The 16165-nt window shown below is 43.5% G+C and overlaps 1 protein-coding gene across 1 annotated transcript in view; it reads left to right on the plus strand.

Moving 5' to 3' along the window:
- Window positions 1-16165, plus strand: part of SLC1A1 (solute carrier family 1 member 1) — a 76463-nt gene that overhangs the window by 23311 nt on the left and 36987 nt on the right. The window lies entirely within an intron of this gene.

Here is a 16165-nt window from a genome sequence, read left to right on the forward strand (position 1 = left end):
ACGACAACACTCGGCTGGGGTTGTGGAGGCGACCCCAGGCCCCCGGGGCGTGCTGCTCACCACCACTCTGACCCCCTGGCCATGGACGGTTGCAATCTTCGGTGTAAACTAAAAAATCACTAACATCTATTTAAATGCTCTATTTAAGAATGGTTCCTCATTTTCAGTTTAGGACGGGAGACCAAGTTGCTGTTACTTCCCCGAGTGGTAGGAAGGTTCTTCTTCTATTCCATGTTTTTTCCAATGTCTGTGCTCTCCATCTGCAGACGTCTTTCGGTTGCTTGGAAGCTAGGGCCCCCAGCCCCGGGCCAGCACCCCCCGCTTGTCACTGCGGCAGCGGTGGTTTCTTTTGACGTGGAAGAGCCATCAGTCCCCTCAGTCCATCAGGGAAGAGGGACACAGGTCAGATCATTGCTTCCACAGTCACCTTTCTAGTCACTTCTCCCCTCCCCCAAGGGCAAGGTCAGCATGACAGGGAGGGAGAAGGAGGAAGACAAAGAGAATTTTCTTCATTTTGCACTTCATCATGTTGAATCTCGTCCCCAAGACTCTGGGTCAGCTGTCATTCCTTGTAGACTGGTGACAGAACTAAGGCACCGAGAGACTATTGTTGACCTTCTGTCCCGCCGCGGGGACAAAAACAGTGAGCAGAGCTTGGGCGACTTCATATCTAACTTAGGGCACGTCCCCCTCATCTGTCTGCCTTAGGGTCTTGGACCCGGTCCCACCAGGTTTCTGAGACTGGTGTTTGTGGAAGTATTTGCTGGTTGGAAGACAGTTAAGAGGGGAGCTGAAATCCACAAAACGTGAGCGTCTGCCGGCTCTGAATAGACTCTTCTGTTGAGCCCTGCCCTGGGGTCGGGTCGCCAGGCCTCCCCACTCATTGTCTCTGTCCCTGGATGGTCTTCGAGGAAATAGGACCAGCTCAGAGAAGAGAAATGCGTGCTGAAGTAGGAATACACGTCCTTGGTTTTAGATCAACAGGCTTCCCGCATACATTTCCTCACGTGGTTCTCACAACATTTCTGAGGTACCTTCGTTGACGGATTTAGGTGAAGCAACCCCCCCCCACACACACACACACACGAAGGCTTGACAGCTATGTATGTGGTAGACATGACAGTAGATTCCAGATTCCTGACTCTTCATTCCCTTACGTGCTCCTGCTTGGTTTTTTCTTTATTTCGACAGGGGAGAGGTTAGTTCTGAAAGCCCTTTTCTTTCTACTTTTGCCGTTGCTGTTGTCACCCATGTTGTTCATTATGGCTCACACTTCCAGAGCCTTCTGCCAGGGGCGGGGCTACATTCTCCGCATTCCTTAGCCCTCCCCACCCTAACCACTGTGCTGGGGAATCCTACAGTGCTTCTCCCTCTTTGACTGATAAGGATACTACATTGTCCTAAGGGGTCTGCATTGGTACCTTCCTCGGGTCCCACGCCAGTAACTTCTTAGAGCAGACTCAACTCCAGATCTGGGTGACGTACCCGCGTTTCTGATGTGACCTGTATCACAATGTACCTAGACTCGAAACCCCATAAGGATCAGGACCCTGAGTGTATGGTCCACAGAGCTTAGCAAAGTGGTTGGACGCAGCCAGGTTGCCATCATTAAATAATGACAGCTGATTTTTTTTTTTTTTTTTAGGCCATTAGTTTGATTTTTCTTTTCGCCCAGGGATTTTCGGGTCATCGTGTTCTCAGAATAATCCTGGTTTTCTGTTGGTTGTTTTGATTGGTTTTTCTACCCTGTAATTGAAAAGTAAGCTCCCAAACATCTCCTTTGTGGGCTATGAACAGCAATCTATAATCACAACTTTTCTTTAAATTGATCATCTTCTTTTGAGCTGTTAATAAACATGTCTGGCTTCATTGGAGTTTTCAAATTGTTATTTCCAGATGGTGAAGCCTTCAGATTTGATAAGCTCATGCATTCCCCACTAAATGGGAGCTTGAACAAAATGCCACATATTTGGCAGTCTTTGTGCTATTAGCATGGTAATTAAAAGGAAAAAAGAAGCTTCCCTATATTTTTGTCTTCTGTCCCACCCCATGAAAAAGCCATTGACTTGTTAACCAGGTCAAAATGAAAATGAATCCCATTTAATATAATTATCTGCCCTTTCTCTTTTCCTTTCTTTCTTTCTTTTTTTTTTTTTAATCACTTTAGCTTTCTGAATGTGTGTATATATTTTTTAAATTGAGGTGTAATCCCCATAACCTAAAATTTAAAAAACAATTCCATGGCCTTTCATATATTCACTGTGCTGTGCAACCATCACCACAAACTAATTTCAGAGCATTTCCTTTTTTTTTTTAATTTTCTTTTTTTTAAAGATTTTATTTATGTATTTGAGAGAGAGAGCACAAGATTAGGGGCGGAGGGAGAAGAAGAAGCAGATTCCCCACTGAGCAGGACCGTGGCATCATGATCTGAGCTGCTTAACCGACTGAGCCACCCAGGTGCCCCAGTTTCAGGGCATTTCCAGTCACACTTCCCAAAAGAAACCCCACACCTGGGGTGCCTGGGTGGCTCAGTGGGTTAAAGCTTCTGCCTTCGGCTCAGGTCATGGTCTCAGGGTCCTGGGATCGAGTCCCGCATCGGGCTCATCCCTCACCCCCATCCTGGGGCCACCACTAATCTGGCCTGCTCTATGGATTTGCCTGTTCTGGACATTTCTTATAAATGGAATCCTATAACTATAGTATGTAGCCTTCGTGTCTGCCTTCCTCCACCGAGAGAAAAGTTTTCAAGGCGTATCCGCGCTCTGCTGCATGTCTGTGCCTTGTTCCTTTCCATGGCTGAATTGAATCCGTTATATGGATATACCACAGTTTCTCTACCCAGTAACAAGTGGATAGAAATGTATTATTTTCACTTTTTGGCTATTATAAATGCTATGAACATGTGGGTACAAGCTTTCCTATGAAGGCATGTTTATAATTTACTTGAGTATATGCTTCAGAACAGAATTATTTGGTCACGGGGTAACTGCGTCTGACTGCTTGAGGAGCTAGAGTTTTCCAGGGGGTCACACTGTTTGAACAGGCCCACCAGCAACGCAGGAGCACTCCAGTTTCTCCACATCTTCACCAGCCTATCATTTTCAGTTTTATTTGTTTGCTCTTTGAAGAACCACCCTGAGGAGTGTGAGTGATGCCTCATGGTGATTTCTGCTTCATGTTTGCATGATGACAAATGATACTGAACATCCTTCTGTGTGATTATCACTCGTCTGTGTATCTTGTTTGGAGAAACATCTCTTCAGTTCCTTTGCCCAGTTTTTAATGGTTGAGTTGTAAGAGTTTGTGTATATATTCTGGGTACTAGATCCTTTTCAGATATATGATTTGTATATCTACCTTTCCTGAGTCGGTTGCAAAGCAAAACTTTTAGAGATTTGTATTTTTCTGCCATTGTGGTTTTTACCAGACCCTACCTCATATTTAATTACTGGTGTCTGGAAGATCTCCAGAACTTATATTCAAAAGTGTGATTTAGGGTGAAAATGAAGCATTCTGTGGGCCCAGGGTTTTGATAGTGAGGTCGTGCGTGAGTCTTGGAGAAAGCCATGGTCCCCATCTCCTTCCGTGGTAGAAGCCGTGAGGGCTAACGTACGTGTGGTGGCAGAAGCTTGAGGGTTTATGGCATTTTTATCCATGGTGAGATGGAAACTGTGTTTTTGCTTCAAAGTTAGGTTTTTGTCTTTTGCTCTTAGAAAGAAGTTCTGGGGGCAAGTGAGCTGCCCCTGCCCCTCAGTCACCCAGCATTCCAGCGCATTTCTTCTGGTCAAAATGAGTTTGTCCGTTCGAGGCAGCTCGGTTGGAAGCTTCATGATGGCTGGGGGAGGACCTGTTCTTTCTCATCCAGGCTCCACTGGGACTTGATCACTGCACACCTTATAGAAGCCGTTATCACCCCAGAACTGAGGCAGAATGGTGGGGGGCGGGCAGGTGAAGAAGGTGGCTCTGAATGACAGACTACGAGTGAGCGAGGACGGCTGTGTCTGTGGGGTGTCTGTGAAGGGAGCAGCTCCACTTGCTCGCACACTGACTGTGCCCATTCCTGGCTGTGTTGGGGCTTGGGGCTGGCCGCAGCCTTTCTGCTGTCACGAGGTGGGTTCACCGTGACGGGCAAGGTCTTGGGGTGCCCCTTCCAGGCTCATTTATCTCTTTGCTAACTCAAAACATGATCTCACTGACTGAATCTGCCTTTTTTTTTTTTTTTTAAGATTTTTTATTTATTTATTTGACAGAGAGAGAGATCACAAATAGGCAGAGAGACAGACAGAGAGAGAGATGAGGAGAAGCAGGCTCCCTGCTGAGCAGAGAGCCCCATGCGGGACTCGATCCCAGGACCCTGGGATCATGACCTGAGCCGAAGGTAGAGGCTTAACCCACTGAGCCACCCAGGCGCCCCCTGAATCTGCCTTTTAACAAAACCCCCAGGTGGGGTGGCTGGGTGGCTCTGTTGGTTAAGGAGTCCAGCTCTCGATCTCAACTCAGGTCTTGATCTCAGGGCCGTGAGTTCAAACCCCACGTTGGGTTCCATGCTGAGTGAGGAGCCTACTTAAAAAATAAATAAATAAATAACCATAGCAACAACCAAAACAACAACCAAATAACCCCAAATCCCCAGGTGAATGATATTTGCATCAAATTTGGGAAGCCTGTGTTCGTGTCGGTCTCCCTCTCACTGCACACCTAGCACAGTTTCTCTTCTTTCTTCTCGTAGCTTCCACGGGCTTAGCCTGATGTGATGTTGGTGCTGTCCCAGTGCTGGCTACAGGCTCTCTTTGTCACTGGAGGGTGAAACCAACTGGCATTTCCCAGAGGTGCTCTCGGGCTTAGAAATAATTCCATAGAAATGCAGAAGTAATATCTATTTGTATTCAGTCTTGGGTCTTCTCAGCCTTCTCCACCTCCCTGTCTTCCCAGGGAGGGAAGGCTGCCTCCCTGACGGGCCCTCATTAGATGGGGAGCCCCTTGAAGGAAGGGGTCTTAGACTGTCCATTTTTATATCTTTATTTCTCCCCACGGCACCTAATATCTCTTGGGCAAATAAATATCTGCAGAATTTAATTATGAATGAAAATTATTTCTGAAGACATCAAAAAAGAATTAAAAAAGAATTTTTTCTTGGGCACCTGGGTGGCCCAGTAGGGTAAGCCTCTACCTTTGGCTCTGGTCATGATCTCAGGGTCCTGGGATCAAGCCCCGAGTCAGGCTCTCTACTCAGCAGGGAGCCTGCTTCTCCCTCTGCCTGCCTGTCTGCCTACTTGTGATTTCTGCCTGTCAAATAAATAAATAAAATCTTTTTTTTTAAAATGCTTTTTTTTTTTCCCTGGTGCCAAGATCCTGAGAGTTTCGTTTCAGGGATATCAAGTGGTGTGAAGATGAACAATCATTATTTACAGCTGGAGGGTCTTATGGGTGTCCATTTGGGTCTCGTTGCTTTAACCCTGAAATCTTTTTCACTTATAGAGTAAAACGAAATATTTTTCTACCAAAATAAATAAAGTAAACCAAGGGAATCAGTTTGTAGATTTATCACAATGCAAATATTTTACATGAATTTCTTCCCCCAATCTCTCTGACTACACTGCTTTTGAGCTCAGTGACCATGACTTACCTGTGAGAGCCTAATTATGTCAAGGATCTCACAAGAAAACCTGTGAAGAGAATAGAGCCTATAGTAATAACCCACATTGCTTGAGTACTTACTATGAGAGGCAGCTACTGTTTATTCTGAGCGTTTCCTATCTAATTTCATTTTTAAGTCTACAAGTGGTCTCTGAGATTGATATTTGATTATGCCTGTTGTTACCCATGAGAAAATGGAGGCCTAGGCAGCAAGATAAATGCTTTGCCCAAGAGTACACAGCTAATGAAATGGTGAGGCCAGTGTTTGAACACCGATCATCAGACTCTAGAGCTTACCTCCCAAAGACCTGATGGATTAGTTTCTTCCCTCAAGATGTCCCACATGATTTAATAGGCCACATTTCATCACCTAGATGAAAGGCCCCTTGAGTATGCACTACTCTCATCTCTATTTCCCTACTGGGCAATGGACTGCGGGAATTAGGTGGCCTGTAAATGATTGTTGGCTTAATTGATCCCACAAGGTTTCATGGGAGTCCTTGGAACAGCAATGGACGTTTTACTATAGCAAGATCTTTCCTGTATATGTGGAAGTCCCAACTTTAATCTTCACAGTCTCCCTTATCCATCTTAAAGAGGACATCTTGGAAAGAAAGGAAGTAAGCAGTTGGAGATGTTGTAACATTTGGTAGTATGAAGGTTGGGTTTGTGTGGACTGGCCCCTTCCGTCTCAGACACGGAAAGATAGCACCCCTCTCCAAATAGCCAAACCCAGACCCAAAATAAAGCCCAGGCCAAAATAAAGGAAAATCCTGGGGCACCTGGCTGGCTCATTTGGTTACACATATGACTCTTTTTTTTTTTTTTTTTCTAATTTTATTTGAGAGAGAGAAAGAGAGCACAGGCAAAAGGAGGAGCAGACTCCCCACTGAGCAAGGAGCCCAATGCAGGACTCGATCCCAAGACCCTAGGATTATTACCTGAGCTGAAGGCAGATGCTTAGCCGACGGAGCCACCCCGGTGCCCCACACATGTGACTCTTGATCTTGGGGTTTTGAGATCAAGCCCCATATTGGGTGTAGAGATTACTTACAAATAAAGTCTAAAAAGGAAGGGAGGGAGGAAGGAATGTAGGTCCTCATGTGCCAGAAATAAAAAGGGAACTCAAAATCAGAAGTATAGGGGCGCCTGGGTGGCTCAGTGGGTTAGGGCCTCTGCCTTCGGCTCAGGTCATGATCCTAGGGTCCTGGGATCACCCCGTATCGGGCTCTCTGCTCAGCGGGGAGCCTACTTTCCACTGCCCCCTCTCCCTCGCCTGCCTCTCTGCCTACTTGTGATCTCTGTCAAATAAATAAATAAATGTTTTTTTAAAAAATCAGAAGTGTAAAAAGAAAAAAAACTGTGCCGCTAAGGTCTAAACCCAATTATATAGGCCTTCATGATAGGAGACAGAGGTTTTACTGCCCATACGGGGAAGAAACGTGAGTTTGGACTGTGTGAGTGAAGAAGCTAGAATCAGACCTCTGTATAAAGCGTGGACTCTCAAAATTTGGCCCTATCCTTGAAAAGAATACCAGAAGAATTCTACCCAGTGACTCAGGAAAACGTCAAGAAAGCATGCCGTCTGCCCATGGCTGCAAGTAACAGGTTAGAGGGGCACCTATGAAAAATTAAAATGGGGACTTAACTGTGGGTATGTGATCTAAATTTACACCACCACAGAATGCTGACTCCCACTATGTAGAACAAGCTGAGGGTTGCTGGAGGGGAGGTGGGTGGGGGTGGGCTGGATGGGGATAGCATTTTAAGGAGGACACTTGTTGTGATGACCGTAGGGTGTTATATGTATGATGGATCACTAAACTCTACTCCTGAAACTTACTACACTCTATATTAACTAACTTGAATTTAAATAAAAACTTGTCTCGGTGAGGGGAAGAACCTGGCTGGCTCATTTGGTTACACATGCGACTGTAACCACATTCGTTTTTCCACTGAAAAACTAATAGGAAGACAGTCCTGGTAACCTCGAAATTCCTAAATCCTGAAGAGAAACGGGTTTCCTACTCTCTCAGAGTAGGAAACCAAAAGAGAAATCTACAGTCACAAATTACAAACCACACAAGGAAATGACAAAAGTTAACATATACACTACAAGCAAAAGAATGCATATTCCAAAAATTGGAAATGATACCACAACCTGTAAGAACATGAAGGGTGTTTAAAATTAGTTAAGAGTGGGTCGCCTGGGTGGTGCAGTTGGTTAAGCATCGGACTTTTGGTTTCAGCTCAGGTTATGATCTCAGGGTCGTTCAATCGAGCCCCGTGTCTGTGCTCAGTGTGGGGTGGGCTTGATATCCTCTCTCCCTCTGCCCGCCCCCACACATGGGCACTCTCTGTCTCTAAAATAAATAAATAAATCTTTTAGAAAAGTGATTAAAGAGAGACCGATGAATAGAAACTAGGAAATCGAAGGATCCTCTGGAAAGTAGACAGTAACTTCCAGAGATGACACTTAAAGACGATGGAACTTTTTAAACTCAGGGAATGGATGAAACACCCAGTAAGAGCAACTGAAGGAACGATGGGTCACCCGATGCAGGTTCGAGAAAATCAGTGAGGATGCATCACAGAGATAAGAGGAAGGAATATTATAAGCTTCCAAGTCCTCATGTATCTGGATACTTACAAGCATAGGTTTAGCGAATTTATAGTTCGAAGAAGAAATCACCATAGCAATTGGAAATTGTAGTTAGAACTAAACAACAGTAAAAATACTATGTAATAACCTGGGGAACACAAACACTGAATTTGGAAGGAAGTGTATACCCTTACATGCCTACGTGGAAACAGACTGGTGCACTAAGCAGTCAGCTCCCAAAGTTAGAGTAAGAGAAGGGCAAACCTAGAAAAAAATAGAGGGAACAATTGATCATTCAGTCAGAGCAGAACTGAATGATACAGAAAGCAAAAACAAAGCAGGGAGTGTGGAATGGAAAACTGAACAGCACTTAGACTGGATCTACCCGTATTAACATGAATAAGCCTCGTGACATTTGTAACATGAATAACACATCGTGAAAAAATATCAGAAGGAAAAAGCAAGTCACAAAAGACTGTATCCAGACTGGTATTGTACAAGTCAGGTTTTCAGGCACATGCAAATCACATGAGGCTTTTTTCCCTTGTTTTTACATATTAACGTATAATATGATATTTACTTCAGGTGTACAGGTCTGTGAATCATCAGGTTTACACACTTCACAGCACTCACCACAGCACATGCCCTCCCCAGTGTCCGTAACCCCACCACCTTCTCCCTCCCTGTTACCCCCAGCAACCCTCAGTTTGTTTCCTGAGATGAAGAGTCTCTTACGGTTTGTCTCCCTCCTTTGTCCCACCTTGTTTCGTTCTTCCCTCCCTACCCACCACAACCCGCCACTCTGCCTCTCAAGTTTCTCATATCATGGAGATCATATGATAATTGTCTTTTTCTGACTGACTTATTTCGCTCAGCATAATACCCTCTAGTTCCATCCACGTCGTTGCAAATGGCAAGATTCCATTTCTTTTGATGGCTGCATGGTATTCCATTGTGTATATATACCACATTTCTTGATCCACTCATCTGTTGATGGACATCTAGGTTCTTTCCATAGTTTGGCTATTGTGGACATTGCTGCTATAAACATTTGGGTGCATGTGCCCCTTTGGACCACTACATTTGTATCTTTAGGGTAAATACCCAGTAGGATAGCTCTATTTTCAACTTTTTGAGGAACCTCTGTACTGTTTTCCAGAGTGGCTGCACCAGCTTGCATTCCCACCAACAGTGTAGGAGGGTTCCCCTTTCTCTGCATCCTCGCCAGCATCTGTCATTTCCTGACTTGTTAATTTTAGCCATTCTGACTGGTGTGAGGTGGTATCTCACTGTGGTTTTGATTTGTATTTCCCTGATGTCGAGTGACATGGAGCACTTTTTCATGTGTCTGTTGGCCATCTGGTTGTCTTTTTTGTAGAAATGTCTGTTCATGTCCTCTGCCCATTTCTTGATTAGATTATTTGTTCTTTGGGTGTTGAGTTGATGAATTCTTTATAGATTTTGGATACTAGCTCTTTTTCTGATATGTTGTTTGTGAGTATCCTCTCCCATTCTGTGACTTGTCTTTTGGTTTTGTTGACTGTTTCCTTTGCTGTGCAAAAGGTTTTGGTCTTAATGAAGTCCCAATAGTTCAGTTTTGCCCTTGCTTCCCTTGGCTTTGGCGATGTTTCTAGGAAGAAGTTGCTGTGGCTGAGGTCAAAAGAGATTGCTGCCTGTGTTCTCCTCAAGGATTTTAATGGATTCTTATCTTACATTTAGGTCTTTCATCCATTTTGAGTCTGTTTTTGTGTGTGGTGTAAGGAAATGGTCCAGTTTCATTTTCCTACATGCAGCTGTTCAATTTTCCCAGCACCATTTGTTGAAGAGGCTGTCTTTTTTCCATTGGACATTCTTTCCTGCTTTGTGAAAGATTAGTTGACCATAGAGTTGAGGGTCCATTTCTGGGCTGTCTATTCTTTTCCCTTGATCTACGTGTCTGTTTTTGTACCAGTACTACACTGTCTTGATGACGACAGCTTTGAAATAGAGCTTGAAGTCTGGAATTGTGATGCCGCCAACTTTAGTTTTTTCAACATTCCTCTGGCTATTTGGGGTCTTTTCTGGTTCCATATAAATTTTAGGATTATTTGTCCATTTCTTTGAAAAAAAATTGATGGTATTTTGATAGGGATTGCATTAAATGTGTAGATTGCTTTAGGTGACTTGATACATTTTAATGGCTAGGGACATATACAGAAACCTGTTAGATGATCATCAAAACAACTTCTTTCCCGAGCCAGACTGAATTCTTAATTGTAGGTAGCAGACAAAGAGGGAGTGATTTCAGTGTCAGCAGTCATCAATATAGACAAAACAGTGTGGACAACCAGGGGACAGATCCATCCATGAAGAAAAATATTTATTATTGCAGTAATAACAGAATTGTTTTCTTTTTTCAACTCCTCCCCCTAAGATTCTCTAACATTCAATACAGGACTTGGCATATAGTTGGATTTTCATGAACATGCACTTGTTTTTTGCATTTAAGTTACTTTCTTCCCTTGAACCTGAAAATGCACAATAAACTCAAGCCTTTGTATCAGATTTTATGCTTGCCCCGTTTGGTTGTGAGGAAGTGTGTAACATTCAAAAAATTGTCATTTTTTGACAATTTTTTGACAAAAAAAATGCTTAACAGCAGGGTGGTGGTCAAGAAACATGTCCATCCAAAGTAGTGTTATTAGTGTCTTAAAAAAGATGAAGATGCTTAGCATGAGGAAATGCAGGCAACTTGGGTAGGGCATTGGAGCTGGCGTCTTGAGGCAGAATTCCTTCTTCTGCATGAAACCTTGGTTTTTGCTCCTCGGCCTTCAGCTGATGGGATGAAACCACTGAGATGCTCAAGGGTCGTCTCCTTTAGTTAAAGTGAACTAATGGGAGACGTTAGTCACATCTACAGAATACCCTCCCCCGCAGCTGGATCCGTGTGTTATTGACTAACTGGTACTGTAGCCTAGCCAGGTTGACACAGAAGATTAACTGATCATCACAGCCTCATGTTATAAGACTCCGTTTATATGAAATGTCCAGAATCAACAGATCAAAAGAAAGCAAATTCGTGGTTGCCAGGGCCTGGGCCAAGGGAGGATTGGGGAGTGGCTGCTAATGAATATGGGTTTCTTCATTGGTGATGGAAATACTCTGGAATTAGATAGTGGTGATGGTTGCATAACATTGGGTAGGTCCTAAAAACCCCTGAGTTGTGCATTTTAAAAATGATAAATTTTATGTGAATTTTATCTCCATGAAAAACTGCCCCAAGCCCTATAATTATACAGCCATTAAAAAATTACAAGAGAGGGTGACTGGGTGGCTCAGCGGTTAAGTGTCTGCCTTCAGCTCAGGTCGTGATCCCAGGATCCTGGGATCGAGCCCTGCATCAGGCTCCCTGCTCTGCAGGAAGCCTGCTTCTCCCTCTCCCACTCCCCCTGCATGTGTTCCCTCTCTCTGTGTCTCTCTGTCAAATAAATAAATAAAATCTTAAGAAAAAAATTACAAGAGATAACTCTGGACCCCGGGAAACACACTGAGGGTTCCAGAAAGGGAGGTGAGTGCGGAGATGGCGTAACTGGGGGATGAGCATTAAGGAGGACCCGTGATGTGATGAGCACTGGGTGTTACGCACAACTAATGAGTCACTGAACGTTATATCAAAAACTAATAATGCGCTGTATGTTGGATGATTGAACTAAAAATACAAGAGATAATATACAAGAGATAATTCTTTTGAAATGCTTAGCACAGACTCTGACATAAAGTCGGTACTCGATAATTGTTAACCATTATGTTATTTTTTTCAATTTTTTATTTAAATCATGATTAGTCGCAATAGTGTATGAAAAAAGTGAAAACAATTTCTCTTCACATATATTTGAGTTGGTGAAGTTGGGAGTGAATTTTTGAGCTTGTTATTTCCAGTAGAACTGTGATAATACTGCCTGTGCCGTAAGTACATTTTTTAAGGGTTTAAAAATAAAGCTTTACAGAGGCATCTGTTTGGAGCCAAAGTGCACGTAAAGAGCTCTCACTGGTGGGAGAACACGAGAGATGGGAACAAATCTGTTTCAGAGGAAGGACACGCTAGAATCTATGCAGTGTACACACATGGTCATTTGTTAATAACTATTCATTCTACGCTTTTTATTTTCTGCTTATCAATGTTCATCTTAGTTGAGCTCCCAAAGGGCAAGGAGGCATATTGCTAATTCTCCTAATATAGTACCCAGCAAGATGGCATGATTAGATCACTAGTTCTGGGGTAATTAAAAATATTTTTTCCCTTGCCAATAGTTCTTATTCAATCAAGCCAAAATCAGTCTGTGTATCAGAGAACCATTCTGGGGTTTTGATTAAAAAAAAAAAAAAAACCCACAGATTTTAATCTCTTTCCTGAAAATACCCTAAAACAGGAACAGTGCTGTTTTTATAAATCTGCTTTCTCAAATGCAATTCAGCTACCATCTCCAGATTAGTTTTTATAGCTATAAAAAAACATGTACATAAGAACAAAGGCTGACTAGAACCCGAAAAATGGAGGGGAGGGAAGGAGAGGTCGGTATAAATTACTTTACATGACTTTTTCTTTCATCTGGATTTCTAGAATTCTCTCTCCCTCTCTCTCTCTCTCTCTCTCTCTCTTTTTAAGATTTTTATGTTTAAGTAATCTCTACACCTGTTGTGGGTCTTGAACTCACAACCGCAAGATCAAGAATCACACACACCCCTGGCTGAGCAAGCCGGGCGCCACTCTAGAATTATTTCTTGAACAATAATTTTTTATGAGCTTAGAGTTAAAAAAGAAAAAAATCACCCATTTCTTCCATGATAGGGCTACTGGACCAGCAGTTGTTTGAGACAACATGAACTTGAAGAAATCTCCAGCCCAGGTCTTAATTGTTTTCCTCCCTAGTGTCTTCCTTCCCTGTTTCACTGATACACTTAACCATGAAGAGTGGGAGAGGCCCAGCCAGCTCTCTAGGAGCCAATGAACTGATCCTATGAGCCCATTTTATTTTGTTTTTCCAAGATTTTATTTATTTATTTGAGAGAGAGAGAGCACACGCAGGAGCAATGGCAGAGGGGGGAGCAGGCTCCCCACCGAGCAGGGAGTCCAATGCAGGACTCAATCCCAGGACCCTGATAATGACCTGAGCCGAAGGCAGACGCTTAACCGACTGAGCCACGCAGGCGCCCCCTACAGGAGCCCATTTTAAAGCTGGGGACACCAAGGCTCAGAGATATCACCTTGGGCGTTAGAATGGACCTTGAGGGCATTTCATCCAAGCCTTTTGCCCCATACCTTCAGTCCCACCCCTCGATGATGGGAGAGGTTAAAATTACAGCCCAAGTTGACAAACCTTGTAAATGGCAGAGCCAGAACTCAAGCTGTTGGTTCTAACACTGAGCTCTTCCCAAGCTGCCTTTGTACCGGCTTGGGCTCTTCCTGCTTGCATGAGAGAAAGCCGCCCAAGAGTGAATTGCTGGTAACTGATGGGGCCACAGAGGTCTACATAGCAATTCTGCCTTTGGGCTTCCTCGTTGGCCCTGGAGAGCTACGCCATTCAGAAAGGTTCTAGTTCTGGGAGTGATCCTGCCAGGGGGGTCTGACCTGTGTACCTCCAGCCTGACTTGTGTTCCCCAGCAGCCTTTGACTTTGAACACCGCTCCCTGCTCTTAAACTCAGTCCAAGATCTGGCCCTGGAAAAGGGTAGAGAAGGATTGTGTGCTCAGGGAAATCCCGACTTCATCATGGGACTCGGAAAATCTTCCATTGACTTTTCTTAGCAGGCATCCAATTTTTCCAAACTGCTTTGAGACCAGGATAAAACCCACATATTTACAATGTGTAACTCCTGGCCGAAGTTCTTCGCCAGCCACTTCTTAACCCTTGAGGGTTCCGGGATGACATCTCTGGCCCAGGGTAAGCCTTTCAACTGCCTTTCCAGCTCTTGGTTGGTATTTATATTTTTCTCCTTTTCAGGAGTAAAAAGGAAGGAAGGAAAGGAGAGAGAGAGGGATGAAAAGGAAAAAGGAATGGGGAAAAGAAGAAATTACAATTTGTGATGCTCAACCTCAGGAACACGCTGATAGAAGGTTTTCATTACCAAATAGAGTAACCTATTACCAAATAGAGTAACCAGGCGCTGTCACTTCTGAAAGCTTTGAAAATGCTCCTTGTGCTGACTTTTATCTCTCCCGTAAAAACCCATTATCTGGATCAGGGTTGAAAAACAGCAAGTACGCTTCTTTGTAATTTCCCTGCATGTATTTGGGGTGGAGATGATTAGAGGCACAGCTAATTGCCAGTAATATAAACCCTAAAATTGGAGCCCCTCGGGGGTTTTTTTGCTACTCAACAGAGTGCTTTTGTGGTGGGTTTTTGAGCACAGACACATCTTCTTTCTTTCTGCACACAGAGCTTTCTTTGACATACAAGCCAAAAATTTACTTGAGGCAACCTAAGGAGTATGAGAGAGTGTGTCTGTTTGTTTGGTTTTTCAAAACACTGAACACTACCGAGTATCCTTACAGCATAAAGTAGGTATGTTCCATATAGGACAGCTGAACACAGGCATTTGCTAAGTAGGAAGTGAGCACAACGTGCTTTTTAAATTCACTTAAAATATTTTGAATCCTTGGCGTTCTGAACCACTCTAGAATCTCTAACCCTAGGTTTTGAAATATGAACCAGGCAGGATTGATATTGAGGTGTTTTTGTTTTTTGTTTTTTTGTTTGGTTTAGCTACAATTTGAGAAATGTTTGTTCCAATAATTAAAAATGGCTGATCAGACATACATTTAAAATGCATGCCTAAAATAAAGAGATCAAGACAACGATGGAACAGGTAGGAAAATAAAATTAAACCAAGGATAAGGTCACTATGCAGATGCACGAGATTCCTTTATTTGGCCCTATTAAGAGACATTGGAAGTGCACCTGAATTTAAATGAAAACTCTAGTATTGGTTATAATTCACACATCTCTCTGTTGCCCTAGAATTTGTAACTGTGACCGAGCCACTGTAAGTTTTCACAGACTGAGTCTGTAAGGGAGCAGACCCAGGGAGGTCCTCCTTGAGTCCTTCTGCTGTCACTGTTTTATCTCTCACTAGCCTGTCCTCCTTGGAGGCTGATGAAGGATAAAAGATGTGCCAGTCATCCCAGCCCATCTTCTGTCTTGGTTTAAAAAACATGGGGGGTAGTGGGGCATCTGGCTGCTCATTTGAAGAGTACGTGACTTGATCTCGGGGTTGTGAGTTTGAGCCCCAGGTAGGGTGGAGAGATTGGTTAAAATAAATAAATAATTTTTTAAAAATAGACGTAAGAAATATAAAAGGGGGAGGGTGCCTGGGTGGTCCAGTCGATTAAGCATCTGACTCTTGGTTTCAGCTCGGGTAGTGATCTCAGGGTCGTGAGGTTGAGCCCCACACGGGGCTCCATGCTTAGCGCGCAGTCTGCTTGAGATGCTCTCTCTCCCCCTCTCCCTGCTCATGCTCTCTCTCTCTCTCTCTAATAAATAAATAAAATCTTTAAAAATATAAAAGGGCAGTGTTGCAAAGGATCAGTGTGGGGCTCAGAAGGAGTAAGGCAGTTAGATGTTGGGACCATTTGAAAGAGGATAAGTAAGAAAAGCTTTTGATTTGTCGTTATCAAAACCAGCCCCAGAAAGAATTCCTGTGGATGTCTTGTGCAAGCAAGCTTTCAAAACTTGAACAACATGGGTTTAACCTGTGCGAATCCATGCACACAAAGATATTTTTTTCAATAAACGCGGTCAGGCACTGTAATGTCTTTTCCTTACGACTTTCTTAATAACATTTTCTTTTCTCTAGCTTAGTTGATTGTAAGATTCCAGCTCACAGTACGTATAACATACAAAATGCACGTTGATTGACTGTTTATGTTCTGGGTAAGCTTCTCAGC

Source organism: Mustela lutreola, chromosome 12 (genome assembly GCF_030435805.1).
Source record: "Mustela lutreola isolate mMusLut2 chromosome 12, mMusLut2.pri, whole genome shotgun sequence".
NCBI lineage: Eukaryota > Metazoa > Chordata > Mammalia > Carnivora > Mustelidae > Mustela > Mustela lutreola.